Source organism: Notothenia rossii, assembly GCF_949606895.1.
Source record: "Notothenia rossii genome assembly, chromosome: 4".
In the NCBI taxonomy this organism is placed as follows: domain Eukaryota; kingdom Metazoa; phylum Chordata; class Actinopteri; order Perciformes; family Nototheniidae; genus Notothenia; species Notothenia rossii.
In genome coordinates, this window is record NC_136902.1 from 32394481 (window position 1) to 32421447 (window position 26967).

A 26967-nucleotide genomic window follows, 5' to 3' on the forward strand; every position below is an offset into this window, starting at 1 on the left:
ATACATTTAGCCACCACACTGTCACGGCCAAAGCAAGAATCTCCACCCTGTTAGGATGGCAGGACACCAACAATGAGGAAGAAGTTATGGAAAGTAGGGATTTGGACAAAAGTTACATTTTCCATTCTGGTTCGAGCCAAAGCAACCAAAGTGTTGGTGTAAGTGCACATTTGGTGCAACATGAAGTACATGTTCTCTCATAGGCTTCGTCAATCCAGAATTATAGAACTAGAATAACAAAGTAGTTTGAAGTGTATACCTGCACACACAAACTGAAAGTCAATGTTTCAGGTAGTGCAGGTTGGAATGCTACGATGGTCATATCATAAATTAATATATTGTCAAAATGTCTCCACAGCCAAATTAGACTTCTCATTCAACCTAGAAAGAGAACAGCTGTTTCCACGTCCCCATTTACTTTTTCCCACAGTATTTCAGACTTTCCACAAGTTGCGGATGACTTGTCTATCCTTTTCCTCATAGATGAGCTGACCTATGGGTGCCTGAGAGACATTGTGAGTGTGTGTGTCACCTGCATGTCACACACACACACACACACACACACACACACACACACACACACACACACACACACACACACACACACACACACACACACACACACACACACACACACACACACACACACACACACACACACACACACACACACACACACACACACACACACACACACACACACACACGGCCATGTATCCTCATGAATAATTCACCTGGTCTCACCTTCTGTTATTCAGACGGTGCTCCATAACAACCTGCCATAAATCTCTGGACTACTCTCCACCTCTCTGTCTCCATCTCTTCTCTGCAACCCCATCCTTTGCATAAAGATTTCTTTCATTCTGCTAAGCCCATTCTCCCTCTGCTCCTTCTCTTATCTACATTTTACTTCCTTGTCTTCTCTATTTCCTCCCTCAACACCTCTTTGTGACCTCTCTTCTTTGCGTTCATTTTCTAACCTTTAACCTCCCTCTTTTTACATTCTTGCTCATGTTCACCTTCTTCCCTCTCGTCCACCTCTCTCTCTCTCTCTTAAGTCCTTGCTCTTTCTCCATCTCTCTCCGCCCTCTCCTTGACTTTCCACTGAGTGATGAGGTGAAGAGTGACTTAGTGCCTAAAGCCAGTGCCTGGATGTGATCTGAAAATACAATGTGGAGGGAACAGATGATGCCAATGAAAGGAGAGAGAAATGGGGAAAGAAAGTTGTTGCTATTATGAGAGGAGGGATAGATTGGCAAAAAGTCAGATGTGGATGGAGGGTGTGCAAACAAGAAAGGGAACAAAGGAAAGATATTAGGAAGAGTACATCGGAATTAGATGAGGAAAGACATAGGAAAGAAATAAGGTATAGCTCTGCTCCTCAGAGGCTGTACACTATTAAGAACACTCAGGTTTGAACGTTCAAATACTAAATAAAGATTTTAATGCTGCACAGCTTTTTTCTATTTTTTTCTTTTTTTCAAAGCTTTATTCATTGTGGTTTAAACACATTATTTCTGTACATCCGAGATTAAGATTAGGCTGCAAAAAGAAAACGAGTAATACATTTTAGTAGCATGTGTAACACTATTTATTGTGTGATCCAAATATTTTCAATAACTCTGGAGCATTGTTAAATCAAAGTTCTAAATTGAAAAGAGATAGATGTAATCTTTTTAGAAATTCACAATGTAGCCTTTCAAAACCAATACTGTAACTCCCTGATGCACACAAAGACATGAACCTGCACTAACCTAACAGGGCAGCAATCCAACAGCATGATCAATTACATTTATTTAACCGTAGATTGTAAAATATCATTTTTAGGGTAATAAAATAATGGATATTCATAGCATGGTACAATAACCTGAAAAGGAGCTTCACATTTAAGAAAAAACTAGGAGCACATTCCTACTGACATGAAGCATCTTAAAGAATCATGAAGGTGGACTTGTTGTCTCTTTGTGCTTCTATTTGAGTCAATCTGCTCTCCTTATTCTCAGTCAATTTAGCTAGTTATTTGCAACATGTCATTACACTGTATGCACCGTGTCGGACACCACTCCTTTAATTATGACCAGACTTTAGGGAAATAGAATTAGCTAACAGGTGTTTTTCTTCCTGATTTGAATGCCCATATGGCATCTGTGGACATCAAACATGTAGCTGTTCCCTTACTGGATGATAATTTGCTGCGTTGGTGCAGGCCCTCACCTTCATATGGCATGCAAAAGATAACAATGTTTCTTTGAAGTAAAGTCACTACCTGTGAAACCCATGTTTCAGTTATATTTGCTAAGTACAATATGAAAGTGTCACGCCTTAATACATTAACAACCCTGCATCTCTGTCACAAGCCCACAGGGGCAGTGATAGCACCATGCGGCCTTGTAGTATAAAGTGTACTGTATATGCATTATGCTAATGAGCGTACAGTTACATGATTGTCCTTTATGGCCATCTGTCGTTCTGCCTGCGATCGATCAAGGTCGTGTCAGCTGAGCTCGCTCTGGGATGTCGCTGTGATGAATTCATCATCTCCTCGGTACAGGCATGTTCAGCGTTTCCTGACGAGATCTGTGACAGCCCTTCTGCACTCGTGTCGTGGGGAAACTTTCATATCGACTCAGTCCAAGAGGCAAGGTTGGGTCGGTCAGTCAACCCTTCACTTAATCTGGAGGATATCACACTTCATCAAGGTGCACTTGACGAAATTATTCTGGAAACCTTGTGCCCTGCAAAGACGTTTAGTAATAACTTCCTTATACTATAGCTTTCCTGGCAGTGGGTTCCCATTAACAACCTGTATCAGGTACAGGACTTTCAATTCCACAATCACATTGTCTCAAATTGGTTTGAAATAAGTCCAATTTCAACTTTCCTGTTACAACCCAGCAAGTTAAATTCACATATGGCATAGAAGGTCATTTGAATGATGTGTTAGTCCATGTGGATCTCCACAATGTCCTTCATGACTTTTGACATGACATGACGGGTTTAAGTTCACCACTTCTGCCATAGTGCAGAGGATTCCAGGAGACACACGAGCGCTACAGTATTCATTCGTGCGACAATGTCCTGTCGCATTTGCAGATCTTTTTGTTTTTTCTGCATGGTTTGGGCACCGTCATAATTTTGCTACAGGCTGTCTTATGTCACTAAAGCTCAGTTGTCGGTAATGTATCGTACAGTATTTATCAACAGGTTTTGGAATTATATCCCACATTTTGACCACGTCTCTCATGATTGTCGACCTTTGGCTCAGACCGTGATAAATGACACAGTCCGAACAGCATTGGGCGGTGCCAGAGATTTACTGTTGGGAGTGCTGTGAGGTAGCTTGCCGCTTCATAGAGGTTGCTCAAACATGTAGGGTTTGCCATTAAGGTAGCTGTGAGGGAATATTTCTTTCTTTACTCCTAGATATTTAACCTTTTCTGTGTGTTGACGTTTACGACACAACCCTGACTCTGGTATCTCTCTTAAGGAAAGGGAGGCTCCAGCTATCTTGATAAACCAGTTCAACTCTCGGTCACGAAATGGTTTACGGCTGTGGGAACACTGGCTTCGAGGCCATTAAGGGTTAGACGCAAGTGATTCAGGGTGCCCAGCTGTTTAGTCTATCTCCCCAAATATGTTGTTTACTCTCTCTGAACTAGTTAAAAGGTCTATCGAGAGAGAGAGGCGCGGCAGGTTTGACATGGCAACCCACCAGGGCAGTCAGAACCTCTGGCTGCGTGACTTGTGATGCGAATTTCTCCGGCCGATACTTGTAAATAAATATCAGTGTTTGACATCAAAGCTCCAACTCTCCTCGTGTCTCTCTGAGTCCTGGCTCTCCATTGCTGCAGAAGTGTCCCTTACAGTAGCTATATGAGCTACAGTGAAATGTTCTACTGCAAGACTTCCCACACGCACATACAGGCTACACCCGCGGCTGTTACAATGAAGGCTCGATAATCAGCTCACGGCATATAGGAAGGATAAAGTGCTATTTTTTATAGGACCCGGGCTGTAGTTAAAGTTAAATTATTGAAGTTTAAAAGCATCAATCTGGTATAGTTTGAGAGCTAAATTAAGAGATCTATGGATACATCTCTCAACACCCATATGAAACAGAACTGGAAGCAGATTTACTTTTTCTTTATGGATATTTTACAAATCACTCTCCTTTCAAACTGTATTCTTATTTTACTGTCATATAGTAGGGATGCATATCGTTGAATTTTTTACGATACCGATACCGATACCACTGGACGATACCGATACTCAAGCGATACTTATCGTAATACTTTGAAAATGTATCATCCCACAATTATTCCCATGAAGCGCTTTACGATATTGTTAACATTTCAAATGAATATTAAATTCAATTGTGGGACTTCTTGGACCTTTTAGTACTGAACAAACAATGAAAAATACATAAAAAATATGAAGAAAACCAATTATGGAATATCTTTTATAACACCCGCCATGAGATGTGCCGCGTGAATAGCACATCTTGTCAATGCAAACAGACCGTTATAGCACCGTTATAATTAATGTTAAACCTGAGATTCGACTAGAGAACAAATACATAATAGAATAAAGGTCATGAGATCTCGGCATTGCACAAACAAACAAATCTCATCTTTAAAATCAACATTTGCCTTCACTTGTGAGAGAAAACAAACCCCATCACAGTTCATTTGTGGGACTTTTACCTTTCTAGTATTGAACAAACAATGAAAAATACATAAAATTTGAAGAAAAACGATTATGCAATCTAATTTATAACACCCGCCATCACGGGCCACGGACTCACTTTTAAAATAAAATAAAACGATTTTTTTTTAAAGTATCGAAACCGGATCTGATTTTGGTACGGTATACCTTAGCCACCAGTAACCGGTATTTCGGTAATACCGGATACCGGTATGAAACCCTATCATATAGTATTTCCTGTTTTTCATTTATGCTCTTTTATAGCCTAACTATAATGATCATATGAAGGTGTGCCTCGGAAATACTTGTTTACATAAATGGTGATCAAACTGTTTTGAAACCCACTGAGATAACTTAGACTAAAGTTAACTATCTTAACACTGAGAGAGTCCTTTACCTCACTAAGCTGACGTTATCTGACAGGAGAGGACTTTCCTTTCACTTAGTAGTAGAAACAGCTTCTAATATCTGTTAGCACATCAACAACAATCTTGCTCTCTCTTTCTCTCTCGCTCGCTCACTCGTGCGCTCTTGCCACGCACTCGTGCAACACACTCTCACTCCATAATCGTCCAGGAGTGACGTTTGGTCAGGGTCCCGTGGCGTGCAGTTGTGACGCTCCTAGGCTCCTTCAGCTTCATAAAGGGACGCAAATAGCTTTCAACTGATTGCAATGTATTCCCATCTGCTGCGGGTTTTGACGCTCATGGAAGCACGGCATTCGTTTGTGTCGGCTGCCCTTAAAGGCAATGTGAGCGTCCATTTCCATTGGATAACGGAGAATTGTACACCCGGAAGTAAGTATTCCCCTTACTGTCGATTGATTTTACAGTGATATCTGCACTACTCATCGACTAAAAAACACCAGATTATCCTTCTTAATTACACAACATTGATTGGTTTAAATTGTGTGCAATGCTTTTGTATTTTTCCCCTTCGTTTCGGAGAAACAAATATTTTTTCGGAGTAAAGGATGGCAGAAGACACTACACTACCCAGAATCCCCAGCTATTGTTTAGGACTACACCATCTGCTCTGTTTGACAAACCCCATGATTAGTTCTCAAGCTCTGTGATTGGTTGACCTCCAACTGCATTCCATATGAAAAAAAACATTTCGTAAAAGATAAAATCATACTTTATTCAGCAGTGCTTGCTTTACTCTTTGAAAGTCATCACATGAATGCATTGTAATAAATGGTTTGGCTTGATTAAATATATTACACATCTGTCGTAGTTCTTTATTTTTATTTATCCACAGAGATCGGACTCAGAATAGACCGGAAACTATTCTTTTACCGTTCAGTTTGAATTTCACAATAAAGTTAGTAGTAATATTTTGTTTTGATATTATTGTTTTTTATTAACTACTAGACCGCTGGGTCATGTTAAGACCATCTTTTCTGTGTTGCTGTAGGTTTTTTCCATCGCTTTTGTGTTAAAAATATCAAAACAATAACTAAATATATCCGTCGTAAACTAAACCAGAAACAGCAGTATATTTTATTTTGTTAACACTGTAAACTTGACAGCTTTTTAACCCAAACCACCTACTGGTTAAAGCACGTTATTACACGTTTAGAGTAATGCAATGCAGGTAGATTGTGCTGACTACTTCAAATGGGATGGAACCACGGCAGACTGTCCAAAACTGGATTTGAACGGGTCCACCGCGTCCCCCACCCCGTACCCAGAACTATAGGTTACTTACGTAACCCCAGTTCTCAGAGTAACATGAAGTGAGATGTCTCACTATGGGATGCGCCTCATCGCGGAGCAAACAGAAGCATCAATCTCATTACGCCAATCCTGATTGGCTGGTGATCTTGATGTCAGCGTCAGGGAATCTACCCCTTATAAGTAGCTTGCGCTACGCCGCATGCATCATTCAAAATAAGCACCTCTTCTCGATGTCTGACTATGGGATATTGTAGCTCCCGTATTGCCAGACGAGCTTATCTCGAAAATCACCAAACCCAACCAGAATTTAACAGTTAGAGCTCTAACTCAGCAGGGGGCCCAGCACTGCATGGGCCACACTGGGAGCAGAGACGTCTAATCTGTAAAAGCGGACAAAAGTGAGCAGCGAGGACCAGGTCGCTGCTGCACAAATGTCTTGGATGGAAACACCCTTGAACAAAGCCCAGGATGTAGCCAGACCACGAGTCGAATGAGCAAGCAAACCCGAAGGTGCCTGCAGACCCTGACTCGTGTAAGCCAAAGCAATTGCCTCCACAATCCAGTGAGAGAGTCGTTGCTTAGTAACAGGCTTGCCCATCAGAGGGTTAGCCCAGGACACAAAGAGTTGGTCATTATGACGAAACTCTTTTGATCTGTCCATATAAGTGCGTAAAGCACGGACTGGACATAGCAAATTCGGCTGCTGTTCCCCGGAGGGACACAGCGGCGGAGGAAATGCCTCAATGTCAATGGGGGTACATGAACCAACCACCTTAGGTATAAAGGCAGGGTTGGGCTTCAGCAACACTCTCGTTAACCCTCGGGCAAACTGAGTGCATGTAGGCCTGTCACGATAATTAATTGTGTTGGACGATAAATTTTTCTGGAAATTATTGCGATAAACGATAATATTATCGGCACCGTTTTAACCATTTTAGACATAATGATAATATATAATAATAATTCTAGTACATCCTTTCAAACATAACTTTTTATTGAACATTCAACATTGCAAATGAAATGTGAAATAATATTAAAATATATAAATTCATAAATAAAACAAATTAATTAAATTATAAAAAATTAATTAAATCACACACAACCAAAACAATAAATAAATAGAGTCAGGCTGGAAAACAGAGCTCTCTCTCTCATATATGAGAGAGAGAGCTTTATAAATAAATAAATAAATATGAGCACACATTATCTCACAAGCAAAAAAACCCTCCTTAAAACAACAGTCAAGTGTACAGTCCACTGTCAAAGACCCAGATGCCTCAACAGGCCATATCCAAATCTGTTTTTCTAAGTTTTCGAGCAAGGAACACCAACATGTTTGCATTGTCGGGCGGGGCTCTCCATCTCCAGCTGCCGTGTTTGCTCCCAGCTGGGAAAACGGAATGGGGTGGTTGTGTTTTAGGTGGTTTAAAATGCGTGGTATTGCCTGCTTTTGTCGCTACCTTTTTTAAACCAATGCGACACACCGCCCGGCTCATTCAAGTCCGTAGGTTCGCCTCGTTGATTTGGTTTGAATCCAAAATACTGCCACACCGGAGAATCGAGATGTGTAGTAAGGTTTTGTAACCAATTCCATTTCACTTTAAATTCCCCGCGAGTAAGTCACACGTTGTCTCCCGCTTGTCGCTATATTATTAATTTGGCTGCTACGCTGCTGCACGTGCACGCGGAGTGTCCTGACCTGGCTGTGTGTCAGCCCCGCCCCTCACAGCGCGCCTGGCAGCCACAGCGCTCCAGGCTAAAATGCTGGTCACATCTTTATGTAAACCGCAATTTATCGAGCTCAGAAAAGTTATCGAGTCCATTTTTATTTATCGTACGATAAGTCAATTTATCGATTATCGCGACAGGCCTAAGTGCATGAAGGATGTACAGATAGCGCATGAATGTCACTGACTCGCTTGGCGGATGCCAGGGCCAGTAACAGCACTGTCTTGAGTGACAGGTGCTTCATGTCAGCTTCTTTCAGGGGTTCAAATGGGGCTCGAGTGAGCCCATCTAAAACCACTGTCAACTCCCATAAGGGCACCAGTGACCTGGAAACAGGAAGGAGCCTGCGAGCTCCCTTCATAAAACGGCAGACCAGAGGATGCTGGCCGGCCGTCTTACCCTCAAAACCCACATGGCATGCAGCAATAGCAGCCAGGTAGACTTTGATCGTGGAGAAAGCTCTGTGTTTATCAATTAGGTCCTGTAGAAATGATAAAATCACTCCCACAGGGCATTGAAAAGAGGTGTGCCCTTTTTGAAGGCACCAGTCCTCAAACACCCTCCACTTACAGTCATAAAGAGACCTAGTGGAGGAAGCTCTCGCACTCTGAATAGTGTTTATCACCTTCTGCGGGAGACCCACTGCATTCAGATTATACCACTCACGGGCCAGGCCCATAGGGCTATGCGCTCCGGGTGTGGGTGAAAGATCGTCCCCCCCGCCTGAGACAGTATGTCTCTGCGTAGGGGGAGCTGCCACGGCTGACCGCACAGCAGCTGATATATCTCCGCCAGCCAGTACATTGCAGGCCAGTGCGGAGCTATCAGGATCATTGTGTGTCGCCGTTCCCTCACTCTGGCCAGAGTTGGGGGTATCGGCGCCAGGGGTGGAAACGCGTACAGGAGGACCGGAGGCCAAATGTGCGCGAGCGCGTCCACGCCTAATGGTGCGTTTTGATCGCGCATTGAAAATAAAAGCTGACAGTGAGCATTTTCTTTTGATGCGAACGGATCTACCGCGGCTTGGCCGTAACGCACCCACAGCTGGCTCACAACCATTGGATGTAGAGTCCAGTCTGCATATAGTGGTACGCCTCTGGACAGCAGGTCTGCCCCGAGGTTCATCACACCCGGTACGTGTGTCGCTCTCAGAGAGAGGAGACGACCGCAGCTCCACAAGATCAGTTTGCGTGCCAGCATGTGTAACTGGAGAGAGCGCAAACCCCCTTGTCGGTTTGTATACGATATTGTGGTCGTATTGTCCGTCCTCACGAGGACATGGTGTCCTCTGAGAAAAGGCAGAAAGCGTTTTAGGGTGAGGAACACCACTAAAAGCTCCAGGTAATTTATGTGCGACCGCTGGAGGTCTCTGCTCCAGAGACCCCTCACCGGACGACCTTCGTAAATACCTCCCCAGCCTGTCAGACATGCGTCTGTGGTGACCACCTTCCGTGAAAGGACAGCACCCATAGGCACGCCCCGTACCAGAAAAGTCGGGTGCAGCCAGTGGCGCAGTGCCATTACGCATTTCACAGTAACCATCACTCTCCGCACGGGGTTTAGTTTTAGAGCGGCTACCCAGCGCTGAAACTCCCTCATGTGTAACCGTCCCAGTCGTACGACCAGGATGGCTGACGCCATGAGCCCCAGTAAACGCAGGCATGATCTGAAAAGAACATGTTTGCGCAGCTGGAAATGAGCGAGGCAAGCTCTGAAAGCTTTCACTCTTTCCGCTGACAGGCGGGCTGTAAAGGGCACCGAGTTCAGGTGTAAACCCAGGAAGAGTACAGTCTGTACCGGGCACAACATGCTCTTTTCTGTGTTTATTATGAAACCCAGGTTGAGCAGGTGCTTTACGAGGACATTTGTCTGCGTAATAGCCTCCTGTTCCGACTGTGCGAGAAGCAGCCAGTCGTCTAGGTAGGTTGCCAGGCGAATACCCTGTTGTCTTAACGGGGCTATCGAGGCTTCCGTACATCGTACAAACTATCTTGGACTGAGAGACAGACCGAAGGGAAGTACTCTGTATTCGTAACAGATCCCCTGAAATGCGAACCTCAGATATTTCCTGTATGGGTAATATACTGGGATGTGGAAATACGCATCTTTCAGGTCGACTGATGTAAACCAGTCGTTTTGTCGCACGAGACGCAGCAGAGATGTGTGAGTGAGCATTCTGAATTTGTATCCTTTTAGATAAACGTTCAGAGCCCTCAAATCTAGTATTGGCCGAATTCCGTTCCCTCCCCGTTTGGGAACGAGGAAATACTTGGAATAAAAGCCGCTCTGACTCTGCTCGGCGGGTATTATAGATATAGCCTTCTTTTCTAGAAGTGAGAGAATCTCTCTCTCCAGAATATGGGCTCACTCTCCTCGGGCTTGTGAATACAGAACGCCCGAGAAGCGAGGGGGGGTGACAGCGAATTGGAGTCTGTAGCCCCGTGTTACTGTCTTGAAAACCCAAGCAGACGTTGTGAGCATCTCCCACTGTTTGCTCCTTAGAGCCAGCGGAGATGTCACGTCTCTTACCCTCTGAGTCTCTATTTGTTGTGTTATGGGGCCCTCTAGTGTCTGAACACGATGGTACCCGCGTGACGGTGGTGCCTTCACAACCCCAGCCGGCACTGCGCATGCGCGTGACGGTAGCGGCTCTATAACCCCAGTCGTCACTGCGCATGCGCATGGCGGTGGTGCCTTCACAGACCCGTCTATTATCCGCCTTTTGAGAGAGGCCGTAGCTGCTCTCAAAAGAGGGACAGGCGACAGACTGTTTATTGTTTTTATTGTCTTTCTTTTCATTTTTTTGGACTGCGCCCTCGGCTTGAAGCCTGGATGCGACAGTGAAAAATGGTTTATTTGAAAACAACAATAATTGTGACATGTGTTTTTGTGACTTAGGCAGATAGCAGAACTCGCTGTCTCTGGTATTAAGTCTGTTTCCCTTCTGGCGCGAACTTGAGGATGGCGTTGCGGCATCACTCGAGGCGGCGGGAAGATGGAGGCCTGGTGGCACCCCGAAAACACATCTGGAGCTGGGGAACAGGGAACTTCCAGCTCTGTCACTGAGGAGAGGAGAAGAGGCTGTCAGGCCGCCCGCTTCTTCTTCCTCGACTGGTGACCGAACATCTGAGTCGGCTGTGCCTGAACAGCAGCTGCCGAAACCGGAGATTTCCTCGGCCAGCTCGTCCTTGTCTCCTGCCTGGGCTGGGGACTCGGGGCGGGCTGTGGCCTCTGCTGCCTCGGTACCTTGAACCGGGCAGGACGTGAGGCAACTTGGGCGAAGGACTGTCGCGAGACCGTCGCAGGTAGCGGCTGGACCCTTCGGTGGAGACAGAGGTGGAGGGCCTCGTCTTCCTTCTTTTTCGACTCACATCTCCGCCGCATCGAGACTAAAGCGGAGCCGAAAATACCCTCGGGAACGATAGGCATGTCAAGAACATCCTCCTTTTCCCGGTCTGGGAGGTTGGTCAGGTTGAGCCACCTGGCTCTCTCCTGTACCACCATTATGCCCATGACTTTGCCCGTGGCCTGGACTGCACAGCGCTGCACACGGAGGCAAATGTCCGTGATCGCTGCGATCTCGTCCCATACGGCCGGCCCAGGTTTGCTCGATAGGTCCTCGCAGAGCTCCGCCTGGTAGGCGGTCAGGAGTGAGGAGACATTGAGTGCCCTGCCGGACAACGCTGCGGCTTTATAGGCCCGTTCCGTCATCGCTGACTGGAACCGGTCTGCCTTCACCGGTAGCGTGGGGTTCCTGCTTGGTGTCAGAGCCAGCCTCGGTTGGAGGTGGGCTGCCACCAGCGGTTCCATGGGCGGCATGCGGAGCAGGCCAAGCCTGTCCATACCGTCACAGTCCAGGGAGGAGGCACCCTGGATTGGGGCGTTATTACTGAAGGGGCGGTCTCTCCACGAGACCGACACCTCGTCCAGCATCTCCGGGAAGACTGGAAGGAGCTGCCTCTTTGTCCTCGCTGCTTGGGGCAAAGTCTTCCCCTCGTAGCGAGACCTGGAGGTCTCCTTGGCCATTTCAGGCCATGGGATGTCCAGGCTGGACGCGGCACGTTGACACACGGCCTGCAGGTCCATGCTCAGACAGGGCGAAGCTGGTGCGCTATCGCCCGGGAGAGCAGCCATCGCTCCCGGCTTTGCAGGTTGAGCTGATGACACGAAGACATGATCGTCTTGCTCATCCGAGTCGGACAGGAGGAACTCAGAGGCATCCTCTTCGTCCTCCATGTAGTCCAACTCCAGGACATCATCCGCGGGCGAGACCATGGTGAGGTCCAGTTGGGAGCCCCAGCTTGACACAGCGCGGGGCTCCGCTCTCGCGGCTGTTGCCGCCACCGGGCCCCAGCCTGACACGCCGCGGGGCTCCGGTTCAGCAGCTACCGCTGTTATTGGGCCCCAGCCTGACACAGTGCGGGGCTCAATCTCCGCGGCGGACGCCCCCATGTTTTGATTGCCGGCCGGCGAAACAGCGGACATGAAGGGGTCCTGTCCCGACAAGCTAGCTTGGCGTGCTTGCCGTCGGCGGAGGCTCTTGATGGTGAACGAGCTGGGGTTGTCAATAGCCTCCTGGGCGTGTTCCAGCCCGAGACAGGACGAGCAGACCTGGTGTGAGTCTGTGCCTGATATCTTCAACCCGCAGCCGCAGAGCCGAGCCTCCGAGTCCCTGACTCCTCTGATGTGAGGGAGAGAAGCGTCCATCTCGTTAAGTGTGGTGACGGCGTGGAGAGGACCCGCTCGTAACAGGTACGTTGCTGAGAAAAAAAATCCTTCCCCACCTGTCGTTAATCCGGAGAAAAAGCGACGGTGTAGAATTTTATTCTCAAAGAATATTAACTGGTGTGTTAATACCCTTTTTATCTTCCCCTCCTCTGGTGTGAGAGAGAAAAAGAAAAAAAAAACGTCCCCGCTACCGTGGTGTCGGTAGTGAGGAAAGGCAAGCTAGTAACAGGTGTGTTACCAGCTTGAAAAATCAAAACCTTACCTTTAATTCCAAAGAAAGAAACGGCGAGGTAGATTGCAACATTAACTGGTGTGTTAGTATTAACAGTCTTCTTGCAGTGTATATATAGAAGTAGCCGGCGAGCGCCCGTCGACCGAAGTTAGCTTGGATAGCTTGGTTCCGTCTGTGGACTGTGTGAGCTAGCCCGGCTACCAATAGAGATGTGCTCTGAAGCGAGAAGAGGTGTTTGAATGATGCATGCGGCGTAGCACAAGCTACTTATAGTGGGTAGATTCCCTGACGCTGACGTCAAGATCACCAGCCAATCAGGATTGGCGTAATGAGATTGATGCTTCTGTTTGCTCCGCGATGAGGCGCATCCCATAGTGAGACATTGAACGGAGTGTTACGAATGAGAACTACACATGCTGGCTATTATGTTTCGCAACATGTTCTCTATCTATGGCACGTCTCTACTGGGAGTTGTAGTTTTAAAAGACGTTTTCGTATTTCCCATAATAAGAAGTTGCCAGTATACTGTGTACATCCCTGGAGTTTTAGGGGATAGGAAACACTCAAATTTAAAACATATAATTAATAAATGGGTGAAAATTGTTTGTGCCCATAATGGGCAGCATTAATATATATACCCACATGCCAGCTATGTCAGAAGAACTTTATTTAACAGCTCGTCTTATGTTTTTGACCCCTCCTGTTGTTAATTGATAACATTACATTACATTAATTGATAAGCCTGAAACATGCACTTGTCAAGGTTCAGAGGCAAATTTTGCAAATATGGCAGTAGCCATCGATCATCTTAAGATAAGATATACTTTATTGATCCCAAGTTGGAAACATTTGCGTTACATCAGCATGTGTAACAGTTGTAAATATGCAGTGGTGTTTATTTGTAAATAATTTAGTATAATCACACAAATTCTGTGTTTTATATTTAATAATTCTGTGTTCTTTATTTATTGATTGTTCAATACCTGACAAGGCCGGAGATTAAATATCTATATACATCCTATAAGAGTATAATACATATGTATAATAACAGTTAAAATAAGTGCTTCAACATAGTTAACATTGCTGGAGGTATGCACAAATATTGATAGATTTCTCGTAATGCACTATTGAGGAACCTGCGACCCAAGTTTTTCATTCATTGCATAACTACACCGTTTGTGTATATGATATGTCAATAAACCTTAGAAAATCTTGAAATCTTGAAAGGGATGTGCAAAATCGTCATTATATACAGTCTTTAATTAACTATTAGTAGAGAATAACGAGTAATGAATATACTTTATAGGGATCCTATTAATATCTAATAATAAAAATAATGAAATTCAATAACATGCTTTAACCACCAGGTGTCCCTTTCTATCAGCTGTGCACCTTTATGGTGTAAATACAGCCTATCTACCAATTGGATCAAATATAAAAGTCAGCCAAATTAGTGTTGATCCTGCAAAGAGACGTGTTGTGTGAAAAAAAATGTAAGATGTTGTTTAATTGCTTATATATTTATGATCCACGTCACGTTTTCAGTGTTGGCGGCAGTTCCTCATGTTTGTCTAGAAGTCTTCTCATCAGGGCTCTATAAATAGAGAACTACGGCAGATATGTAATATTTAATGCAGCCGAACCGTGTATTACAATGGCGTTATGTGATGACTTTCAAAGAGAAAAGCAAGCACACTCGGAATAAAGTATTATTTTATTTTTTTTAAATGTTTTCGGTCTTTTTCCGGTATTTTTTAATGACGATGTGATGTGAGATGTGAGACTGGAATTGCACAGGGGAAAATAACGTATCTTTAGATGCAGATTTTGTTAAACTAATACTTTTGCGCTGTGGACCAAGACTATACATTGACGGGGAAAGGGGTAGCAATAAAGATAACACCATTAAACAGTTACACAACATAACAGAAATAATATCGATAGCAGCGTCCCTAGCAACCACCTTGGTAACAATGAAAACGTTCTATGGACGCAATTTCCTGAAGTAATCTTCGTAATAACTAGCAAACTAAAGATCATGTACATCCACTGCACACATAATCTGAAATAACAACTCATATTTCTCGCATCAAATGACATCAAAACGCATTTTAATGGCCAAACTAACTTTAAAATAGGCATTTTCCACCGAGAATAAAACGAAGTTCGGCCATGTTTTTTTTTCTGCAGGGAGAAATTTGCTCTGCTATCCTTACTCCGAAAAAATATTTGTTTCTCCGAATCGAAGGGGAAAAATACAAAAGCATTGCACACAATTTAAACCAATCAATGTTGTTTAATTAACAAGGATAATCTGGTGTTTTTTAGTCGATGAGTAGTGCAGATATGACTGAAAAATCTATCGACAGTAAGGGGAATACTTACTTCCGGGTGTAAAATTCTCCGTTATCCAATGGGAATGGACGCTCACATTGCCTTTAAGGGCAGCCGACACAAACGAATGCCGTGCTTCCATGAGCGTCAAATCCCGCAGCAGATGGGAATACATTGCAATAGTTGAAAGCTATTTGCGTCCCTTTATGAAGCTGAAGGAGCCTAGGAGCGTCACAACTGCAGGCCACGGGACCCTGAACAAATGTCGCTCCTGGACGATTATGGAGTGAGAGTGTGTTGACTCGTGCGCTCTTGCCACACACGGAGCTGAGCTTGAATGAAAGTAGGCTACTTGTATTGTACTGTAGCATATCATTTTCGAATCAATCATTCTTCAAATTATAAATTTTACATATATAAAAAAAAAACATAAATTTCTTGGGGTTGCTTAGCAGTTGCTAGCCCAATGGTTGGTGTTGCTGTAGCAACTGCAAGCTACCGCCTGGCGCCGCCCCCGCTGAACGGTCATTAGCCGGTCCAGCCAGTAGTAACCTACAGTAGATGCTGACATAAAATGTTTTATGTATATTATTTTGGCAATTGCAGCATCTTGAAGTCACAGGACACTTTAACATCTGTGACTTCTGCTGGACATTGTTTTGAAACAAAATGTTCAATAGCAAACATGCTCACAAAAAAGCCTTTGACAATAAACAGCGCTACCTATTTCACTCTTCCATGTTTTGATATGGTTATGGGATGCACGGTATCAACAGGTTTCTGAGTCGTCCCAAGTGCTATTGAATTCCAATAAGACTTTTCTCCTACTGCTGCACGCCATGACAGGTGTGGCTCAAAAGGCAGGTCTTTCTCCTGTACGTCTTCACGTCTCCTCATTATCAGGAAGATGTTGGTCTTTTAGGAGTGAAAGTGAATGGTGGGTGACCTTCGCCGGCTGTGGGCTGCCGTCCAGCTCTACAGCTCTTTAAGCAGGCGGAGCAGCAACGCTACAGCCTGAGCATGACTAATGAGACTGATTCAGACAGAGAGAAGGAGTTGCTGTTCTGTGTGTGTACACGTGTGTTTATCTCCCTCTTTCTTCAGCTCTCCTGCTCTGTATACATTCACAGAGTGCTCATTTGCGTGTTTGTTCCCATCTCTTATCCCAACTTCCAAAGGTGGGGGGAAAAACAACAGAGGAAACAAACAGAGGAAATGGGCTGATAATAAGAAGAGAGTGTGTGTTGTTGTTGCATTGTCTATAGAACCACAAGGTGGACATCAGATGGAAAATTGGCTGCAATAACACATAGAAGGAAGACTCTTTTGTTATTGCCCCCCCCCTCTCTCTCCCTTTTTTTCTCTCCCTCTCTATCTTTTCTCTCATCTGTCTCTATTTTTCTCTGTGTATAATAGTGTTTATTAATATTTATCAGTGTTGATCACTGCTGGCCAGGATTATAGTCTATTTCTAAGGCATTTTGTATTCAGTCTTCCAGCCGACTGGTTGCTGCTGCTGTGTCTGAATGTGTGTGTGAGTGTGTTTGTGTGTGTGTTTTGTATCCGTCCACTGCTTCATTCTCTCTCTATCTCCCCAGTGTATCTCCAGTCTCATTACCGTTAGCTTGTGCCTCAGTGGATGGATCACCCATATTGCATCATGCTTTGGGCCCTCTGAGTGGGGAATATCCAGCCTCTAATGGCTCTGCTTGCATCATGCACATTAATACTCCTTAATATGCATAGTATAGTTTTCTGGTTCATAATAACCTCACAATGGCTTAGAGATACTCTTGTACCCTAGATAGTATACATTTGGTCATTTGGAGGATTCTGGGTATTTTACGGAGTAGCCTGTTTGGAGAAGCTATTTCACGCATTCAGGATACCGGAGGTAAAAGTGCCCGTTCATTTTCAGCTGAGACGATGTGTTGTGACTTGCAGTTGGAGGATTTCCAGTTGGCTCTGATGTGTATGAAACTGTCCTGGCTGAATCACCTGTGCAAAAGACCAGTGACTGTGTTGGTAAAAGGCTGGTCTCTGTGAAAACCTTTGGAACGTACAAGCCTGTGAATGTAGAAATGTAATATTAAGTCTAGTCATAAATCTAAGATTCTGTTGTGTCTGTTCTCAATCCAAAGACTGCCAGGTCATACATTCAGCAGCTCAAATGTGTCAGAATATTAGTATACTATGGTTAAATGTAGCAAAATCAGGCGTTGCAAATGGGTACTAACACTGCATTTGCTTGCTAAATCTCTGAATCACTACAGTAAATTGCTTTTACATAAAACATAGATAAGAGGTTGAAAACCTGGCTGTTACATACATCTGTATTGTTCCAAAGACGTTGGTTTTGGCCTGAGTAACAAACTGTGAAAATTCGGTACTGACATATTATAAACTATTATGGCAAACTAAGTAACATTTGCCTTAATTTAAAGTTGAGTCTTTATTGAATTTAGGTCAATTTTCTACTATGTTTGTCCTCCACTAACGTGTTGAGAACACTCGCTTAAGCTGCTAATTAAAAAGTAAATATAAAATAAATAAATAACCTTCATCAAGTTGCTAACTTTAGCCATCTGCTTTTCTGGTGCAGCTTTAAATTATCCAAGAAACTAATTTGCTTCTATGTCTATAGTTCCCGACTGATGATCTCACCAGTGGTTCGTATCCAGAATCTTTAGTGTTATTGTAATTACCATATGCACTAGTGGTGTAATAGAGCTCAAGACAGTCATTGGATTATGAGCCAATATCCAGTAAATTCTTCCCCTGCTAAAATGGAACCGTATAAGCCCAGAAAACATGAGGTAATTAACATCTGTCCCAAAAGTCAACATATATCTTGAAGTGCTTTATTTGACCAGATATTGACATTGTTTCTTTAGGAACAGCTGAAATAACCTTGAAACCAGATGGTGTAATCTCAGGGCAAGGGAATAATTTTTCCCGTGTTTCAAAAACTCAAGTTTTTTATGACTCAGTGGGAGACTAACTGACTTGTAAAGATGAATCTCTCTGGCAGTGCGGTGATAAATACATGCAGCGACGGCGTGAATTTCTGTCAGATGCTGTCTAGATTACAGCCCATTGAGGGAAACCGTTTTTGATGAGGTGCAGTTTAACCTCCTACCTCTTGAGACATTTTGCTGCATGACACAGCAAAAAATTACACACCTTAAGGCGTTTTAATGACTTCCGCTGAAACACCTCCCCATATGTTTTCGTCTTGTGATATTCTCCACTCCAGGCTCCATCACAAGGTTTTCTCCATGCTGTGAAATCTCCCTAATTTATAGTGGATTCTCGACACAGTATGAACGGTGCCTGTGAATTAAATATACTACACAGTGGTGTTCTTTGTTAACTCTAGCTCTTGACAAAGTGGATTAATGGCTGCTTTAGGCTCATGAGAGTGTCAGCTTGTTATAGATTTGGCAGTATTCAGGAGTTTGTGGCTGCTTAGCCTTAAATCTGTATGAGTTGGACCTGAGGTAACCTTCGCAGTAGTCTGAAAGAGATTTCCGAGTTGACGCTGAGCAGAAACATGAACTGTGATACTTCAGTATAAGAACCTCAGTATAAGAGTGTCACTTTTTGAAATGAACAGCTCTTACATGTCAAGAAAGGCTTGAGTTAGACTTGGTTAAGTGGTGCAACAATTCACCAAAGCTTAAACTCTGTGTCAGATATCATTCATGAGTCCACCTGCTCAGAGGGAGCAGAATGTGCTGATATTACAATGCTTGCCTTCCATAGGTGCAGGAATGAGTCCTAAAAAGGCATTTTAACAGTTGTGGTTCCCTCGGCTCAAAGTCAACGTTGTTTTGGGTTGGATGCCTTTACAAAGAACTGGAAACATTTGTTAAACATTATAACACACGTCAATATCCCATGTTTGAATGTCAAAAGCTTCTTTTATCATAAAATCAGCGGTTGCTAACAAAGTGACAAATTGAGACTATGACTATTCATTACGTTGAACATTAGCCACCTTCAGCTTAGCGCTGGTGATGTGAATTCATGGGACTGTGATGTAGTTTGTTTATAGCCTAACATTAGCTTTTAACTTTTAGCAATTGCATTTACACTTCAGAAATCCCAAAGTGATGTTAATATGTGGAGAAGAACCTGCTGATCCTAAAAGTGTGTTTGCCACAGAGCTTATTTTCTGCAATATTCCAAAATCCAATGGAAAAGTCCTGTTGGCTTCTAGTTGAGGGAGCTCTTGTGATGCTTACTCCTGGCTCAGCCTACAAACATACATAATTACTGCACCACTCTATATGTGCGTAACTGGGTCAAAAAGCCAATGGCTTGATCCCGTAGCTGGTCTCTGCAGCACACTCACAAAGTGCTGACCTGCAGCATCTAATGAAGAGGGTAATTATTTATTGATGGCCATTTATGCTGTGTGTGTATATGTGTGGGTTTATGACAAACATGTGTGTTTGTGCAAACACTCATTAATATGTATTCTTTAATAATTCATATAGTGTATGTGTGAACGCAGGAGTGCACATATCTACAAGTGTGTGTTTGTGTGTATTTAGCAGTCTATCCCAGCTGTGTTTATGTTTTCATGCTAGCTGCTCAGCAGGCGCTGTGAGATGAGATGAATCCTAAAGACATGTTTTGGCGCACACACGCAAGCAAGCACGCATGCACACACACACACACACGCACGCACGCACGCACGCACGCACACACACACACACACACGCAAGCAAGCACGCATGCATGCATGCATGCATGCATGCACACACACACACACACACACACACACACACACACACACACACACACACACACACACACACACACACACACTCTCTCTCTCTCTCTCTCTCTCTCTCTCTCTCTCTCTCTCTCTCTCTCTCTCTCTCTCTCTCACACACACACTACAGTAAACTATTAATAGAGTACAGTATGTTTAGATTTAATTCATCACACAGTTCTTCATCAGTATTTCATCAGCATGACTTTATCTCAACTATTTTGAAAAAATAAAACATATAAAAGTAATTTTCCATATAATTCAAAACTCTTGAATAGGCTAGTTGCACAAGATGGCGTCTATCAACTTCCGGTTCATTGTGTGTGCGGTTGTAAACTTCCGGTCTACGAGTGGTTGAGCGGGTAGATAGCGATATACATACGATAGATAGAGAGAGAGATAGATAGATAAAGAGAGAGAGACAGAGAGATAGAGAGAGAGAGAGATAGATAGATAGCAAGATAGATAGCATACAGATAGCGATATAGTTAGCGATAGATAGCATAGATTGATAGAGATATAGATAGATAGAGATATAGATAGATAGATAGAGAGATAGAAATACAGATAGATAGAGAGACAGATAGATAGATAGATAGATAGATAGATAGAGAGATAGATAGATAGCAAGACAGATAGATAGCAAGATAGATAGCATACAGATAGCAATATAGTTAGCGATAGATAGCATAGATGAAGAGCGGTAAAGAAAAGCGATTGGCCTTCCAGTGGGTAAGAAAGTCGGCACTACATTGCTGTGTGCTCCTTTGTACAAATTCGTCCCATTATAATCGGGAGATAAGTTTCCATTCATTTCCTATTGATGCTGAGGTAGAGGATCAGTGGCTGATCAAGGTCCGTAGGGACAATTTCAGCCCCACAATCGAATTGGACATCATTCATGTTATCCAAAACATGTAATAGTACATCATTAAAATGCTTTACACTGTATCAAGACTGTCAAGTTGTCAAAGTTAGCCAGTAACTACAGCTTTGTTTGTCATTTACCTTCATAATTGTCGATGTAACTGGATATGTACATCTTGAACCCCTTTTCTCTTTTGCTCCTCGGGTCTGAGCTTGCCGCTTGTACCAGCCGATGTACATCACTGATGTTAACCTTCGGTAGGTCTTGGAGACATCAAGTGTAAAATAGTGCCATCACGTTAACGTTAGCCTTCTCACTTTGCTCTACCGCTATCTGTATGCTATCTGTATGCTATCTGTATGCTATCTATATGCTATATATCTATCTATATGCTATCTATCTATCTATCTATCTATCTATCTATCTATCTATCTATCTATCTATCTATCTATCTATCGATGCTATCGATGCTATCGATGCTATCGATGCTATCTATAGCTAACTATATCGCTATCTGTATGCTATCTATCTTGCTATCTCTCTATCTCTCTCTCTCTATCTCTCTATTTATCTATCTCTCTCTCTCTATCTATCGTATGTATATCGCTATCTACCCGCTCAACCACTCCACACCGTAGACCGGAAGTTTACAACCGCACACTCAATGAACCGGAAGTTGATAGACGCCATCTTGTGCACATAGCCTAGGTTCAAGTTTAGCAACATTTGTGTGCCTCCTTATTAGGGCTGCTCAATTAATCGTATTTTAATCGCAATTACGATTATGGCTTGCAACGATTTAGAAAACAACGTAATCGAAATAAAACGATTATTTATTTTTTATTTATTTTTTTGTTGGCTTTTCAGTTGAATTATACTTAAAGTTCAGGGTTATCAACTGTTAAAAACATACTGTTCAAAAAAATTAAATGGATAATCGTTTTTAATAATCGCGATATCAATTATTGACCCAAATAATCGAGATTATGATTTTTGCCATAATCGAGCAGCCCTACTCCTTATCCATTTTGTCATTTAAATAATTGATATTTGAGCTATCATACAACAACAACAACAACAACAACAACAACAACCTTGCTTGCATTCACTCATAATTCTGTTAAATGGGGTTTATCAAGCCATCCCATTTCTGCACGTGTTTTGTGCATGTGTGTGTATATTTGGCCGAACGTGCCCTCCTCTGAGTCAGTCTGTGCCTACCACTCTCCTGTCTTCCAGGCTCCTGTATTTGGGTAAATCCCTGAAGTGGTCTGTTGTAATTGGATTATAGCTGTCAGGGAAGGCTTTAGTTCAGATTACACAGATTATAGTCTGCAGGGCTCAGATGGACGGCGTGGTTGAAAGAGCCTCATCTGGATTGTGTTACATCGAGGGAGCCTTTTGGCACACGTACAGATGTTAGGTTTACCTACATTTGGTAAATGTAGGCCACAAGGTAGCATATGTGTCAAAGCAGGCTAGAGTGGACCAAACAGAGGAGTACAGTACATAGAGGATCCCCAGTCAATACGGATTATTGTGACGATAGTGGTTCATTAAAATATGCAAGGATCAAACCAATACTATCTTGGCATTGGCTCACTGTCTCTGGAAATGTAAGAGGACATTTAAAGCTCATTTTCAGGTTCATATTTGTATTGTGTTCCTCTACTTTGATACGTTTCATTGCTTAATGTTCAAAATGCTCTTTATTTTTCTCATACTGCCTGTGCTGCAGCACCTCTTTTCACCCTCTGTCTGAAACCAGAGTCCAGTCTGCTCTGATTGGTTAGCTGGCCGGCTCTGTTGTGATTGGTCAACCGCTTAGAGATGTGTCAGAATCAGGTTTATTGCCAAATGGATTTACATACACAAGGAATGTTCTTTATGTGTATACAGATGGTTACATAACACAGTTAGGGGAATTAAGTTATAAAAAAAGGAACAACATAACATATTTAAAAACATATATTTTAAAATAGAGAAGTGTTTCCAAGTGAAATAACTTAAGTACAGTACACATATCTAATTTCTGACTTTGAGGTATAATTGCATGTATCAATTGAGAAGAGAGTAAAATATCAAAAGAGAATATAGAATACAGAAGCTGTAGAGATATGGAGCATTAACATAGATATAATATGAGGATGAAACCCTCTTTAATGGTCACACATACATGCACACAAGCTTTAACTTTTTAATATTCCACCACAGAATGTAAAAACTAGCCATGAGCATGAATTGAAATATATGAACTGTGAGATTACATTTAGACAAACTTCAATACCGCTGACAAGCCTTTGCAGTTCTCACCCAAGCACACCTTGAAATGTTGACTGCTTGGCCTGGAATCGAACCACTGACTCTTGGATTGGTAGACGCACATTCCCCCCATGTTGCCCGGATCACAGCCTATCAAATCCTTCATTCAGATCAAGAAAAAAAACCATTCAAGATAGGGCTTTGGCACACATTTACAGCGTGTTCAAAGTGAGCATCGCTGCTGTCAACTAATGCGGAGCCGTGCCAAAAAGGCGGCGTGCCAGACTGGAGCTGGAGTCGAGCATGTGGAATGAACTGGGTGGATGGCCGGGGGTATCTGGGGTAAAGGCCAGCCGTCCCACTGCGGAACATTAACCTATATGGCCAACTGACCCCCCCCCCCCCCCCCCCCCCCGCGCCGTCTCTCCGGGATTGCTCCACTGTTTACACCTCGTTTTCCCACACACTATGACACAGAAAAGTCCACCCCGCTGGGATTCAATCTAGACAAACACATAGACTGGCAGGGATTTTTTACACCTGCTCCTCCTTGTTTTTGAATTCACCATTGTGTCGCTTAATAGGCTGGCCTCGTTTAAACTGTGCAATTAAACCAATTATCCAAAAAGAGTGTTTTAAGTTGTTTTAAAGTATATTGAGTGTGACAAATATTGGAGCTGCTGAGGCTTTATGCACTCACTGATCCCTGCGTTGAAGAATGAAGGAAAGGAGGACACACCTTAGATATATGGGGATAATTGCATACTTTCTTTCTTATTTTAAATTGTTCAACTTAAAAAGATGTGGTTTTATTCTGCTCATACTCTTACATGCAAAGTAAATCTTCCAGCATTGGGATCTTGTGTGCACATGTTCACACTTCATGGTCACAGGTCAGTCAGTTTAGCGTGTTTTTCATTTAAAACGTTTCCTCGCATAGACACATCTGTTTTCAATCAGTACAGGACATGGAGAAAGAGAGAGATACAAGTAAGGCATGAAGGAAAAGGAATCCAAGAATGGGGAAAAAAAGGGTAGAGAACGAAGAAACCAACAGAGCAAGGAAATTGTGTGGAATAAATCTAACTGTAAATAAATGTTGATCTCTTGGCATCCCAGCTATTCATCCGACTCTGACCTATGGGCTCTCCTTCCCTCCATTTCTCTCTTCTGCCTGCAGTTTTCTTTCCACCAGAGCACATCTTCTTGCTGCCAGGCTCTCCCTCTATCTCCAACTTAACACTCCTCATTTCACCCAAGCCAAAACAACAGATGTTTAAATGTCAAAGTGCCTTCCCTTCACTCATGAACTCACAGAAAAGTAAAACACTTACCAAAAATACAATTAGGAAAGCATCTGACCAATTATGCCTCTATGTATCCAAAAAATCAGAAGCATGCTGGTCCTTCTCATATCACTGAGTTTAGACACCAAAGACTACCCAATGGGTTTAGTAGCTTTTACGCGCTAGTAATAAAACCAGTGATGCCAGGTTAATGAAGACGGGGAATCTTCAGCTGATTTACGGATATAATAACAGTGCAAGGAATGATTGAGCATGGATGAGACTGACCTGAAGTGGATTCAGATGCTTTATGCAGATAATCTGCCAAGTAGGGCTGCGCAATTAATCGTATTTTAATCTCGATATTGGTTTGCAACGATTATGAAAACAACGTAATCGAAATAAAACGATTATTTTGCTGCACTCCCTTTCTAAATGATACTCTCAATTTGTCTTGCATTACACATCCTGCCCGCGCGTGTGCTGTCGCCCCTCCCTAAAAGCCCTCTCGGCCAGGTTGTGTTGTGACTGTGTCTGTTTAATAAATCCATATAAACACGTTACAAGGGAAGCTTTAGTTGCCGTGTCTTTATTCTCCGGTCTCTCGTGTCAACTTTTACTTACTCGTCAAGCTGGAACCTTTTAGCTACTTCCGGTTTCCGGATAAGGGGTTACCAAAATAAGAGTACTGCGTGTAGCAGTTTAATTAAACATTACAGGTTGTGAGTGACATTAGTTATCATATTTATATATGTTTAGTAGGTTGTGGAAGTGCGCTCCAACATATTTGTTGATCTTCTTTATTGGTATTTATTATTTTTGATATTATTTACTTAAAGGTGGGATAGGTAATTTTGGAGAAACCAGTTTGAGTGCGCTAGAATTTGAAAATAGACAGCTGGAAAAAATCTGCCACTTCCTTACAGAGCCCCTCCTCCAACACACACGAAGGTGCACATGACCAATGAGGGCCTGAGATAAGTTTGTGCACAGATGGAAGGCTGACAGGCAGGTCGGCCATCCAGTTATTTTAGCCAAGCCGGCTCAGATGATTGGTTGTGCTTTTTACAGTACTACGGCTTCCACAGATGACATTTTTTTGTATGGATTTTTTGTCAAAGCACTTAAGATATTCATTGCTATCGGGATGTTAAGAGCATTCCATGGAATATAACAAAAAGTGTATCTCGAGCCGGTTTCTCAAACTTACCTACCCCTCCTTTAAATGTAGATATAAATGTATAATTCATTTTTGTATTGGTTCTTCAGTTGAATTACACTTAACGTTCAGGGTAATAAACTGTTAAAAACATACAGTTCACATTTTTATTTTTTATTTTTTAAAAGTTCAATAAATGGATATTTTCAAATTCAATGAATAATCGTATTTAATAATTGTGATATCAATATTGGCCAAAAATAATCGTGATTATGATTGTTGCCATAATCGAGCAGCCCTACTGCCAAGTTAAGGAAGCAATTGTAGATTTGGAAAATGCTTAATATAAAACAAACAGTTTGATTGATGACTAAGATATTAAAACCCGATGCAGTTCATGGTATAACAATTAATGTGAATCAAACATGAAAAATTTTTTGTATCATGCTTGTGGCAAAACCTTTGCAACCTTGTGGGCATGCTGCTCCAAGTGCATGTTGTAAACAAATGTGTGACCTACTAAAAAAAGACATTGCTGCATAATGCTAGTTGCTCCACAAGGTGCCTTTAGAAGGCGAGAACAGAAAGACCGAACAAATGTAATTCATCATGATTGATCCCAATGCTCCGTTATGGAAGACGTTCATGCCGATACATAATGCCGATGACAGTACATTATTCTAACATAATCAGGATTGAGCACCAATGTTCATACTGCTTTATCTTTCAATTTAAAAAGTTGACTCAAAGGCAAGTTGTGACAAATTGTGTCTTTTGAATCTTGTGCTTAAACTTTTATAGCTTAATGTACAAACTGCAGGAGCAAAGGGGGCATTTTGTTTGTCTGTGTGCATGTGACATAATGGGTGTGAGATGCAGATGCCCATAGAGCAGACTGCAGAGCCAGATGTTTGTGTGTGTGTGTGTGTGTGTGTGTGTGTGTGTGTGTGTGTGTGTGTGTGTGTGTGTGTGTGTGTGTGTGTGTGTGTGTGTGTGTGTGTGTGTGTGTGTGTGTGTGTGTGTGTGTGTGTGTGTGTGTGTGTGTGTGTGTGTGTGTGTGTGTGTGTGTGTGTGTGTGTGTGTGTGTGTGTGTTGAAGCAGGTCAAAGCTTCAAGTGTCCCAGCCTGTTAGACAGATGTTTAAGATGCCTGTTGCAAACTCTCCCCTGTCTCACACACACTGTTTCTCTCTCTGTCTGTCAGAA

The 26967-nt window shown here is 42.9% G+C and overlaps 1 protein-coding gene across 1 annotated transcript in view; it reads left to right on the forward strand.

Moving 5' to 3' along the window:
• LOC307034774 (plexin-A1-like) overlaps positions 1-26967 on the forward strand; it is a gene marked incomplete at its 3' end in the record, with an annotated part of 288778 nt that overhangs the window by 50696 nt on the left and 211115 nt on the right. The window lies entirely within an intron of this gene.